The sequence below is a fragment of the Malus domestica genome, chromosome 09, assembly GCF_042453785.1.
Source record: "Malus domestica chromosome 09, GDT2T_hap1".
Lineage (NCBI taxonomy): Eukaryota > Viridiplantae > Streptophyta > Magnoliopsida > Rosales > Rosaceae > Malus > Malus domestica.
The window spans coordinates 9,005,892-9,017,721 of record NC_091669.1 but is presented as its reverse complement, the minus strand read 5'-3'; the positions used below and the strand labels follow the sequence as shown (position 1 = coordinate 9,017,721).

General features: G+C 38.7%; 1 long non-coding RNA gene across 1 annotated transcript; it reads right to left on the bottom strand.

Annotated features, from left to right (window-relative positions):
* Nucleotides 1-9,216: 9,216 nt before the first annotated feature.
* LOC103442985 (uncharacterized) lies at nucleotides 9,217-10,877 on the bottom strand. Its single transcript, XR_011571394.1, has 4 exons — nucleotides 10,531-10,877; nucleotides 10,270-10,434; nucleotides 9,393-9,853; nucleotides 9,217-9,254 (listed from the first exon to the last, which is right to left on the bottom strand). It is a non-coding gene; the product is annotated as an uncharacterized lncRNA (long non-coding RNA).
* Nucleotides 10,878-11,830: the final 953 nt, after the last annotated feature.

The following is an 11,830-nucleotide window of genomic DNA, read 5'->3' as shown; positions in this document are numbered from 1 at the left end:
CGGTTAGTTGTTTGTCTCTTTTTCTCTTTTGTCTTTTATCGATTGATTTTATCAAGTATTTTGCTGTTTCCTTGGCCCAGTTGTACTAGTTTATGTTATCGATAGAGTTGCAAATTTTGGCCAAACTCTAATGAAGTTTCCCTGCTGAGCTTCTAAGCAGATTTGTGTTGAGCAAATATATAATTATAAAACATGCTACATCTTAATCCCCTTTTATTATCCTAGTATCAAATGCAATTTCTCTTCTATCAATTCTTGTCATTTCCAAGAAATATTTATCAACAAATCTGTTTTCTTTTGGCTTTGAGATCCTTAAGTCTATTGTTTTCTAAGGGGCTTATCTACCTTGGTTTGGGATCCCAAATATGCGTTGGACATCACCAGCATTTACTTTGCAATATCCATTTTTGAATTTGAACATTCCTTTTTTAGTGTCATGCCAGTTCACTATATGTATGACATCTCAGTCTGATTCATTTGTAATTCACCTTTTATGTAAGCTTTCACAAGTCTGTCAAAAGGTGACTTATATATGAATGCCAAGACTTTTGGTTTTTCTTCAAGTTTTGGCTTGAGCTTGTATTAGTTCTGCAAAGGCTAAGTTCTCATCTGTTGCCCGATGCTTTATGGCAGGAAATTTTGGAGCTGATTTCTTTTTACTTGCAAAATGTTTTACTTTTGGCGTCATCTTCATAAAAAAATGAAACGATTATAAGTATAATAATTATAAAAAATATGAAGTTAAATAAATGACAAACTAGATGCAAATGGCAAATGTATTATCCTCATGATCGTTTCATTTTTCTTTTATGAAGATGATGTCAAAAGTAAAACATTTTGTAAGCAAAAAGAAATCAGCTCCAAAATATCCTACCGTAAAGCGTCGAGCAACAGATGATTACTATGCTCAAATAAGACTGAATCTCTTGGCATTTGCAGAATTAATACAAGAGTTCAAGCTAAAACTTGAAGAAAAACCAAAAGTCTTGACATTCATATATAAGTCGTTTTTTGGCAAACTAGTGAAAACTTACATAAAAGGTGAATTACAAATGAAGAAATTAGACTGGGATGTCATACACATAGTGAACTGGTATGATATTGAAAACAGAATGTTCAAATTCAAAAATGAATATTGCAAAGTAAATGCTGATGATGTCCAACACATATTTGGTATTCCAAACCAAGGCAGAGAAACCCATCAGTCAACAAGAGACTCAAGAATCCTAAAATTGAAAGAAAACATATTTGTTGATAAATACTTCTCGGAAATGACTAGAATTGGTAAAAGAGAAATTGCACGAGCAATTCAAGTTGCATTTGATACTAGGACGATCAAGATGCAGCCTACCTTAAAATTCTATATTTGCTCCACACAAATCTGCTTGGGAGCTTAATAGGGAAACTCCCTTGGAGTTTGACCAAGAATTGCAACTCCATTAATAACATAAATCAGTACAATTGGGCCAAAGAAACAACTAGATACTTGGTGGAATCAATCGATGGAACACAACAGATAAAAAGAGACAAACAACTAACCGTTAGTGGCGCTGTTGTACTTTTACTGATAAACAAACAAAAACTAATAAAAAAAAGTCAGTTTTTGTCTTATTTTACAAAAATATACAAATCTATCACTTTTATTTTGTCTACAGTATTGGATTTGTGATCACACCACAATCATCAAACCAATATAAGGAAAGGAGAAACGCTTGCCAACAACAATGAAGTGGGATTTGACAATTCTACATGAAAAAATCTATAAAGAAGCAAATGAAAATTTGAAGGTAAAGCTGATACTGCATATACTTTTATGTAAAACATGATTCTACATGTACTTTATATGAAATATATTCTACATGTGTGATTTTGCATGTGCCTGTTGTGTGTTATTTTCAAACAAAGTATAAAAAAACATAACTCTTTAACCTTTAACAGATATTAAGGAGCCAGTTGAACAGTGCTCAGAAGATGATAATGACTTTGTCGATCCTCCACCTGCATCAAAAAAGAGGAAAATGGAAAAACAAGTAGCTAAGAAGGGACCAAAAACAAGAAAGCTAAAGCGTAAAAAAAATTAGTGCTTAAACACAAAGATCCTGAAGAAGATGAAACAGTAGTGGGACCTGAGCAAGTATCCAAGAAAGATGAAACTATAGTGGCACCTAAACGTCAAAAAGGTGATGCTGATGATAAAATGTTTAACGTTCAACATCAAGAAGAGGATGATAATGAAAGAATTGTTTCAGATGTGTCGGGAAAAGGCAATGATGAAGATATTCAAATAACACTGGTTGCGTGGAAGATAAAAACATAAAGCCAAGATAAGCTAAAAAGTCAAGACGATGACCCAGCAGACAAAATGGTAAATCCAAAAACAAGCTAAAGAGTCAAGACGATGACCCAACAAACAAAATTCCTAGTTTTCTTATCTCACTACACAAACATAATCATGCATGCAAAACATAAAAGACACCACTATACATGCAAAACACAAAAGACACAACTCGAGCAAACAACAAAACAAAATTGAAAAATAGGTTCGATTACTACAAAAAAGTTAAGCACTAGTTTCTGAAGTAGCAAATAAAACCGAAGTTGTTGGAGGTGAATTGGAATCAGTTGGAGGAGCAGAGCACGATGACTAGGTCTTAGGTCTTTTGGACGGTGGAGCAGAGGAGGTGGAAATATGACCATCGGTGCCCATGGTGATGGTGGAAGCAGGTTCGAGGTTCTGGCATGGCTCCAAATAGTCCAACACGAGGAGCAGAAGAAGGAGTTGGGGTGGGAACAGATTAGGGTCTGGGATGGCTCCAACTGGTCCAACACGAGGAGTAGAAAGGGGACTTGGGTTGGGGCTTTCAGGGTTTGCTACGATATAGTCGACTAGTAGAACAACTTATCCCCTAGCTCCAATGTCAGCATTGGCGGGCAAAACTATCTGGTGCCCTCCACCAATAACCAGAAGTGGTGCCACAATATCTCTCTTGATCTTTTCCAGTTCCCCATCTTCGGACGAGATTGCTACTAATGTGTAGAGTTCGAGCTAAAACAAATAGACAAGCGAAGCAACAAAAAGCAATCAATTATTCAATCATAACTAAACTAATCAATCAATTATTCCATCATCTAACTTAAACAATTACCAGATCACTGAACGGAGATTCTTTTACCTTCCTTGCATCAATACCAAGCGCTTGCGGGTTCAACAACTTGTATTATGTCATCTCGTAAATGCCCGGCATTGCCCCGTAGTTTGTGAACTTCCAATACTTAAACGTCTTTATTGTTCCAATGTGAATTTCTTGCCCGTTGTGGACATGCTTCACATCATCCTCCTTTTCAAGCTTCCAGTAGTTCCCCGTCGCTGTCATCCTCACTAAAGTGTCATTAGCGTTCTCCTAACGTAAAAGAACGCTTTGTTGTATTTTTTTTTCCATAAGCAAAGTGTTCTAAGAAAATAACACGAACAATTAATTGTATAAATAAACAAGAGGTAGTAAAAATTAGAGTATACATGCTGATATGAAGTTAGGATCTGGAAACTCTCTTCGCGCCGCGAGACGAGCTACTTGACAATCTCTTTCGTTGGTTGTGGCTTTCCGATGAGCTTGTTGAACGGATGGAAAATCAATAAAAAGTCAGGCTTGGGGTAAAATGCTAAACCCAACCTTTCCAGGTCGGCCACTGTGTATGACTTAGGTATACTTGTAGCCTTCCCAAGTATGTAGAACGAAGCTGCTGCGGCAGCCACCATTATAACCTATAGAAAACCCCATATTTACCCAAATTCAACACAATTAATTGAGAGCATATAAACTAGTTCAAATTTGACCTACACAACCTCATCATAATTCAACCCCAAAAACAAATGCAGTCTGGAAAAACCAAATCTTAATAAAAAGAAAAGAGAGCACTGAGCTCTTCTTAAACAGAGGAAAAACAATGGAAAGGTTAAATTGTAAATTTACTGTGACATCTGGCAAGAGTATCATAATAATAGTAATTAAATACAACAACAACAACAACAAAGTCTTTTCCCACTAAGTGGGGTCGGCTAATTTATAATGATTTGTATATCAAACAGTGTTGGAAGGAGTAGGAGTTGGTGTGCCATTCGATGTTCGGTTCTTCGATTTCTCTGAACTTCTTTACACAGATTTTTTTCAATAGATGGTGAGAGTGATTTCCCCAATTCACCGTCTCCAAACACGCAGATTTTTATTTGGTTTTTGGATGTTTCTCCATTAGTATTTGAATTTATATGAGTATTAATTCTTGCCTTTTACTTTGAATTTCATGATCTAACTTGTATGATAAATTAACAGTATTTAGTTTTTCACGGACCCTCAGCTTCTAAAAATAATGAATTTTTTTTCAAAAATAAAAAATAAAAATTTGTGCATTCGGAGACGGTGATTTGGGGAAATCACTCTCACCATCTATTGAAAAAAAAATCTATGTAAAAGAAGTTCAGAGAAATCCCTAGACAAAGAGAAGGACTTCGAATGGCACACCAACTCCTACTCCTTCCAACACTGTTCGATACACAAATCATTATAGATATAAGTAGTTGATTTTTTTCTTTTTATGTGTTTAATTACTATTATTATGATACTTGGTATATTAACGTAATGAAAAATTCCCACTAAAATAAAGGGATTCATTTCAGCTTGCCAGATGTCACAGTAAATTTACAATTTAACCTTTCCATTGTTTTTCCTCTGTTTAAGAAGAGCTCAGTGCTCTCTTTTCTTTTTATTAAGATTTGGTTTTTCCAGACTACATTTGTTTTTGGGATTGAATTATGATGAGGTTGTGTAGGTCAAATTTGAACTAGTTTATATGCTCTCAATTAATTGTGTTGAATTTGGGTAAATAAAGGGTTTTCTATAGGTTATAATGGCGGCGGCGGCGGCGCAGCTTCGTTCTACTTGGGAAGGCCACAAGTATCCCTAAGTCATACACAGTGGCCGACCTAGAAAGGTTGGGCTTAGCATTTTATTGATTTTCCATCTGTTCAACAAGCTCATCGGAAAGCCACAACCAACGAAAGAGATTGTCAAGTAGCTCGTCTCGCAGCGCGAAGAGAGTTTCCAGATCCTAACTTTATATCAGCATATATACTCTAATTTTTACTACCTCTTGTTTATTTATACAATTAATTGTTAGTGTTATTTTCTTAGAACACTTTGCTTATGGAAAAAAATACAACAAAGCTTCTTTTATGTTCTGTTTGAGGAGAACGCTAATGACACTTCAGTGAGGATGACAACCACGGGGAACTACTGGAAGCTTGACAAGGAGGATGATGAGAAGCATGTCCACAACGGGCAAGAAATTCACATTGGAACTACAAAGACGTTTAAGTATTGGAAGTTCACAACCTACGGGGCAGTGCCTGGCGTTTACGAGATGATAGAATACAAGTTGTTGAACCCGCAAGTGCTTGGTATTGATGCAAGGATGGTAAAAGAATCTCCGTTCAGTGATCTGGTAATTGTTTAAGTTAGATGATTGAATAATTGATTGATTAGTTTAGTTATGATTGAATAATTGATTGTTTTTTGTTGCTTCGCTTGTCTATTTGTTTTAGCTCTAACTCTACTTATTAGTAGCAATAACATCCGAAGATGGGGAAAAGATCAAGAGAGGTATTGTGGCACTGCAAACTCATTGCATTAAAATTTAACGAGTGAACTAAAAAATTTATTGACTGAGGAAAATAGTTGTTGATTACAGTATAACCTAAAAATAATTGTACTTGGTAAATTATTGGGGCCTGGCTTCTCTGCCCTTCCACTTCCCATACACTCTCATCTCTTCCTATTTGTGCGGTCACAGTTAAGTCACGTAAATATTTTATATTACTATTGTTTTTTGTCTTATTATCTCTATAAAAAAAATCAATATAAAATGTTGATGTGGCTTGTTGATGCACAAAATCAGCGAAGACTTTGGTACAACAGAAAGTGTCAGGTTTTGTGACCTTCGCTTGGTTGCTTCGGTCACTAGTGAGGATAAGTACGTAAATGAATAGAGACAGAGAAGCAAACACAGGATGTACGTGGTTCACCCAGATTGGCTACGTCCACGGAGTAGAGGAGTTCTTATTAGTAGTGAAGGGCTTACACAAGTACAAAGGATCAAACTCTCAATTTAATGAGTTCTTGTGAATGATTTAACACAAAATGGCATTAGCCCATATTGTGGGGGAATGACCCCTATTTATAGAAAAACTTGTAGCTTTGTCACATTGACATGTGTCATGTTATGATTGGTTCTTGATGTCGACACGTGCTGCGCTCTGATTGGCTTCTAATCTTGACACGTGTCGAGTAGTGATTGGCCTCCTGGTCGGAGGGGAACTCTTCTGGGTCCTTGACAGTATAGCGTTGGCCGGTGCTCGGTAGTTTCGGGATTGGTCAAGTATGGTACAAACAGTGCTCCCCTAAGTTCCCGAGTGAGGGAAACTCCTGGGTTGGGGACTTGCAAGATCCAATCCCTTGAGTAATCACGAAACTTCTAAGTACCGAAGTGTGGTCTGATCTTCTTCTGCCCTTCTCTGGAAGTACCTTTCCTCCATCCGGGAATGGTGTATTTAGCTGATGAAGATGCACAAGGTAATGTATCAATTTCACTTTGAAGCTTACTTGTAGTTTCGGGCTTGGTCAAGTGCGATACAAACCCTATAGTAGGAGTCCCCCAAGTCGCCGAGCTAGGAGATCTGCCGAAAGAGGTGACAGACAAGGTAAGCAGTCAAACTTCCAAGTAAGCAACCCAGGATCAGAGGTTTGACTTCGGCTTCCAGTTGATTGTTCTCCTTCTCCTTGTCTCTCATTCAACTGCCAGGATAAGGAGAAGCAAATGGATAAGAGATGATATGAGATACTTTTGCTTTTGAAGAAGTAACTTTCCACAGGCTTATTCTTGAACTATGCTGGAGGGTTTTCTGGTGCCCTTCAGAGTATAAGGCCGACTCAAAAATTTGAGGGTCAAAACAAGTCCATCAAATCTAGAGTACGTTCGACCTTGATGATATGGGATACTTTTGCTGTTGACGGAATAATGAATGTGGTATGGAAAGGTGTCGTGCTGTAGTGATCTGTTTCAGCTCACCGTTGAACCTTCTGCCCCTTCAGCAAAGAGGTGTCTCCCTCCACTTCTCATGGTTCGGGTCGAAGCAACTGGGTTAAGAGAAGCCTCATGTTGATTATCAAGTCGAGGGGTAATCTGTTCCCTATCAGGGATATCTATGTCGAATGCATGTGACCCTCCATGTTGGAGGGCACCCAGTTGATGGTTGACTTCCACGGGGGCAACAAGCTCGCGTGTCTGAGCTTGCCTAGCTTCGTGGAGTGTCTCGAAGAGCTTCTCATATTGCTCCTGGAGGACCTCATTCCTCATTGCTATCTTGTTGTTCTGAGCTTCCAACTCATCGACTTTAGCTTGAAGAAGAACTCGTTTTCCTTCCTTCTTTCGTTGTTTCGCACTATGTGCAAGGGGGGTGTCATTCTGTGTGCTGTGGCTTCCTTCGCTTCCCATGTTGGAGAGGGATGCCTGATCAAAAGAAAGTGTACGAATGATAGAAACCAGCTTGACACAGCTGAAGAGAGTAGGAATAAGTGTCGTTTCCCACAGACGGCGCCAAATGTTGATGCACAAAATCAGCGAAGACTTTGGTACAACAGAAAGTGTCAGGTTTTGTGACCTTCGCTTGGTTGCTTCGGTCACTAGTGAGGATAAGTACGTAAATGAATAGAGATAGAGAAGCAAACACAGGATGTACGTGGTTCACCCAGATTGGCTACGTCCACGGAGTAGAGGAGTTCTTATTAGTAGTGAAGGGCTTACACAAGTACAAAGGATCAAGCTCTCAATTTAATGAGTTCTTGTGAATGATTTAACACAAAATGACATTAGCCCATATTGTGGGGGAATGACCCCTATTTATAGAAAAACTTGTAGCTTTGTCACATTGACATGTGTCATGTTATGATTGGTTCTTGATGTCGACACGTGCTGCGCTCTGATTGGCTTCTAATCTTGACACGTGTCGAGTAGTGATTGGCCTCCTGGTCGGAGGGGAACTCTTCTGGGTCCTTGACAGTATAGCGTTGGCCGGTGCTCGGTAGTTTCGGGATTGGTCAAGTATGGTACAAACATGGCTTAACCGTGACCGTACAAAATAATAGGGGATGAGAGTGTATGGGAAGTGGGAGGACGGAGAAGCCGGGTCCTAATTATTGAACCATGTACAAGATTGAAAAGTCTGAAATACAATAAATATACTGATAAGAGACAATAGTGGTATGAAGGAGGGGTAATGTTTGGTAAAGGCTGAAGGATATACATCTTGCAAAAGTGACCATAATAATTTAACTCTGCCAACCAACTTGCTTACATTCAAGTCATAACTTGGTAGCAGTCAATTGACAAAGAGAAACAACGTCATGACTCGTACTTACAAAAGAGCCAAATCGTGCCACAACCTAATTTCATGTTTATTTACAAGAGAGTCATAACTTCGGTAGATGGCACTATAAATACTTCCTTATTCGAGTTTGAATGTGTTACATTAATATACACTACAAAAGATAACCAAGATGGTTCATTTTCTACCTAAGTGTAAAAACAAGGAAATAAGAGAACGCATTTATAGTGAGATGATTCACCGTTTTATCGTTTGCACGAGAAAAATATGAATGTATATTTTGCTGTTAATGTAAATTTTGAGATTAGAATTTGTTTAGGGGAAGGGATGCAAGAAACTCGCTCTTGCTCGTCAAGATAGGAGAAGGGGGATGATGACGTCTGTACCATTATTTTGCCCAGAACCAAACCAATACCCTGTTAGCTCGCCAAGTTTCTTAACTCCCTATCCTTTTACCCTTCTGCAGAAAAGACGTACGGAACGTAGAGCCCACCAAAAAATATCGAAGTCCGATTCAAGCTGCTAGCTGCAATTTTTCTGATGAACCGCACTAGTTACTTTAATTGTTAAGCAAGTAGCCAACTACCCTTCTTCGGCAACTTTAATAGTTACTGTACTAGCTAGCTGTATACGGTGAACTTGCTAATTTAGTTCATGAATTATCACCTGTGTGAAAATTAGGTTCTTTAAATATTTTTTCAAAAAAATCAGTCATTGAATTATAATAATCTACCAATTACATCCCTAATATTGTATTTGAAGCTACTTGTTCAATTTTCTGTCGATTTAAGTTACGTTACTTGTATTATATGTGATAGGTCTCGGGTTCGAGACTTAGGAGCAGCCTCTCCATAAATGGGGATAAGGCTAGCCGACATTTACCTCTCCCAGACCCTGCGTAAAGCGAGAACCTTGTGCACTGGGTACGACCTTTTTTTACTTGTATTATATGTGATACAAGTTGAATGGTAGATTGATAAATTTCAGGCCAGTACACAACAGCTCAAGTTTTCTTGCTACACAGTACGTACAATACCAGCCGTGCTACAATGTTATACAACTTTCTTTGTTCTTGCAGACGTGCTATCCCAATTGACAACACAAAGCAACCAACGGTTCCCACCACTCCTGCCAACATCCACCTTCAAAGACATTCGAAGGAATTTCAAGAACTTTGCAATTCGTTGCCGCTGCAGGAGACAGATAACTCCACAAGAAGAGTCAGACCTCTTATTGCAGTCTCCACATCAAATATATGTCCCCCAAAACCATCCTCACTTTTAATGAACACATTTAGCCTGCCAACATCATTCAATTTGGTGTAGCAATTCCGTGGAAGAGCGGTATGAACTTTGGAAGCAAGGCCCTTCTCATGCAATGTTCTTCTTAAACAACTTTGCTCTCCATTTAACCAATAGGCTGTGAGCAATTTAAACAGTTATTCAGGTTATAAATTTTGAAAGTGCTGCTGCTATTTTTTTAGAAAAATTAATAAAAATGATTTGAAAATTTAAGTTTTAACTATAAAGATAAAATAAAAGGTAAAGTAAATAGTACCAGATTTAACCTTTTAGGGTAAAAATATAATTTTTCTTTAAAGTAAACAGTACCGCGAACTTTTCGTTAAAAAAAAAAAAGCCTAAAAATTACCGTAAAAATCTCTTTTCTACTTTGAAAGCCCAACAAGATCCACGCCCATCAATTGCACAAAAGTCACCAAAAAGTAAATAAAGAAAACGATGCAATCTGCAGTAATAAACAATGACTCGATTCAATACCCTATCGTTTCTATCAAATTCGGGGGTCACAAATTCAATCAATGGCAAAGACACTACCTTTGCTTCAGGAAATTGGTTGGTGAATATCCTCAAGATTCCAACGCAATCAGGGCTCGTTGTGCTTGAGCTCGTGCCGTCGAAAACCTTGAGGCACGTTGCCGATTGCTGCGGAGTAATCTGTTCATCTTCTCCAATTGTCACCAAACCGTTTCGTTGCTGATTCTAACAATAACAAGAGCAAAATGAACACACATTTTCCCGAGAAACAAACAGAAAATCGGTAAAATCAAGACAAAATAGGTGCGGGAGGAAGCTGACCTTGAGCTGCCGAAGGAAGAGCACGGAGGCGGAGTGAGCTTGGAATCCAAAACCGAAGTGAGGCCGCGGTGGAGAAAGGCGACGGTGCCGTCGTCGCAGCCGATCACCACCTTCCCTCAGCCGCTGGAGCAACAGTCGACTCTGATAACCTGGTTTACTGTCAAAAGAAGACGAAGAAAACAGGAAACGACGGCGTAGAGGGAGGAGTTGGGCGTCCGCTCCAGTAAGCTTAATCCCGTATCACTTTCATCACTGAAGAAATTAATTAACATTTAAACATGCGACGATGACGAAGAGGGAGGACTTGGTCATGCGGATAGACCATTGGCTCGGTTCTTTTGTCAATCATTACCAATCATAACCAAACTAATCAATCAATTGTTTAAGTTAGATGATTGAATAATTGATTGATTTTTGTTGCTTTGCTTGTCTATTTGTTTTAGCTCCAACTCTACACGTTAGTAGCAATCACGTCCGAAGATGGGGGACTGGAAAAGATCAAGAGATGTATTGTGGCACCGTCTCTGGTTATTGGTGGAGAACGCTAGATAGTTTTGCCCGCCGATGCCGACATTGGAGCCAGAGGATTAGTCGCTCCACTAGTCGACTATATCACAGCAAACACTGAAAGCCCCTCCCCAAGTCCCCCTTCTGCTCCTCGTGTTGGACCAGTTGGAGCCATCCTAGAACCCCAACCTTCTCCCGCCATCACCATGGGCACCGATGGTCATATTTCCACCTCCTCTGCTCCGTTGTCCAAAAGACCTAGGACCTAGCCATCATAATGCTCTACTCATCCAACTGATTACAATTCACCTTTAACAAGTTCGGTTTTATTTGATTTGCTACTTCAGAAACTAGTGCTTAACTTTTTTGTAGTAATCGGACCTGTTTTTCAATTTTGTTTTGTTCTTTGCTCGAGTTGTGTCTTTTGTGCTCTACATGCATAGTTCTGTCTTTTGTGTTTTGCATGCATGATTGTGTTTGTGTAGTGAGATAAGAAAACTATGAATTTGAAATCGTGGTTTTGTAGTTCAAACAAATCGAGCTTTGTAGTCCCAAAAAAACCGAAATGAATCAAAGATTAGAATCATGATTCTTGAAGTTTCTAAATCTTTAGCTAATTTCTTTGTGTCAAGTACTGGTATCGATTTACGAATGTACATGTGTCGGTTTTGTTACGTTTAGAGTTCATTTTCTTAGTGAACCCCTCATCCTCGCATTTGAATTTCTTCACCCAGATCGGGAGGTAAAGTCATTCATTGTGACTGAGAAATCCATTGCCCAGATAAGGCCAAGA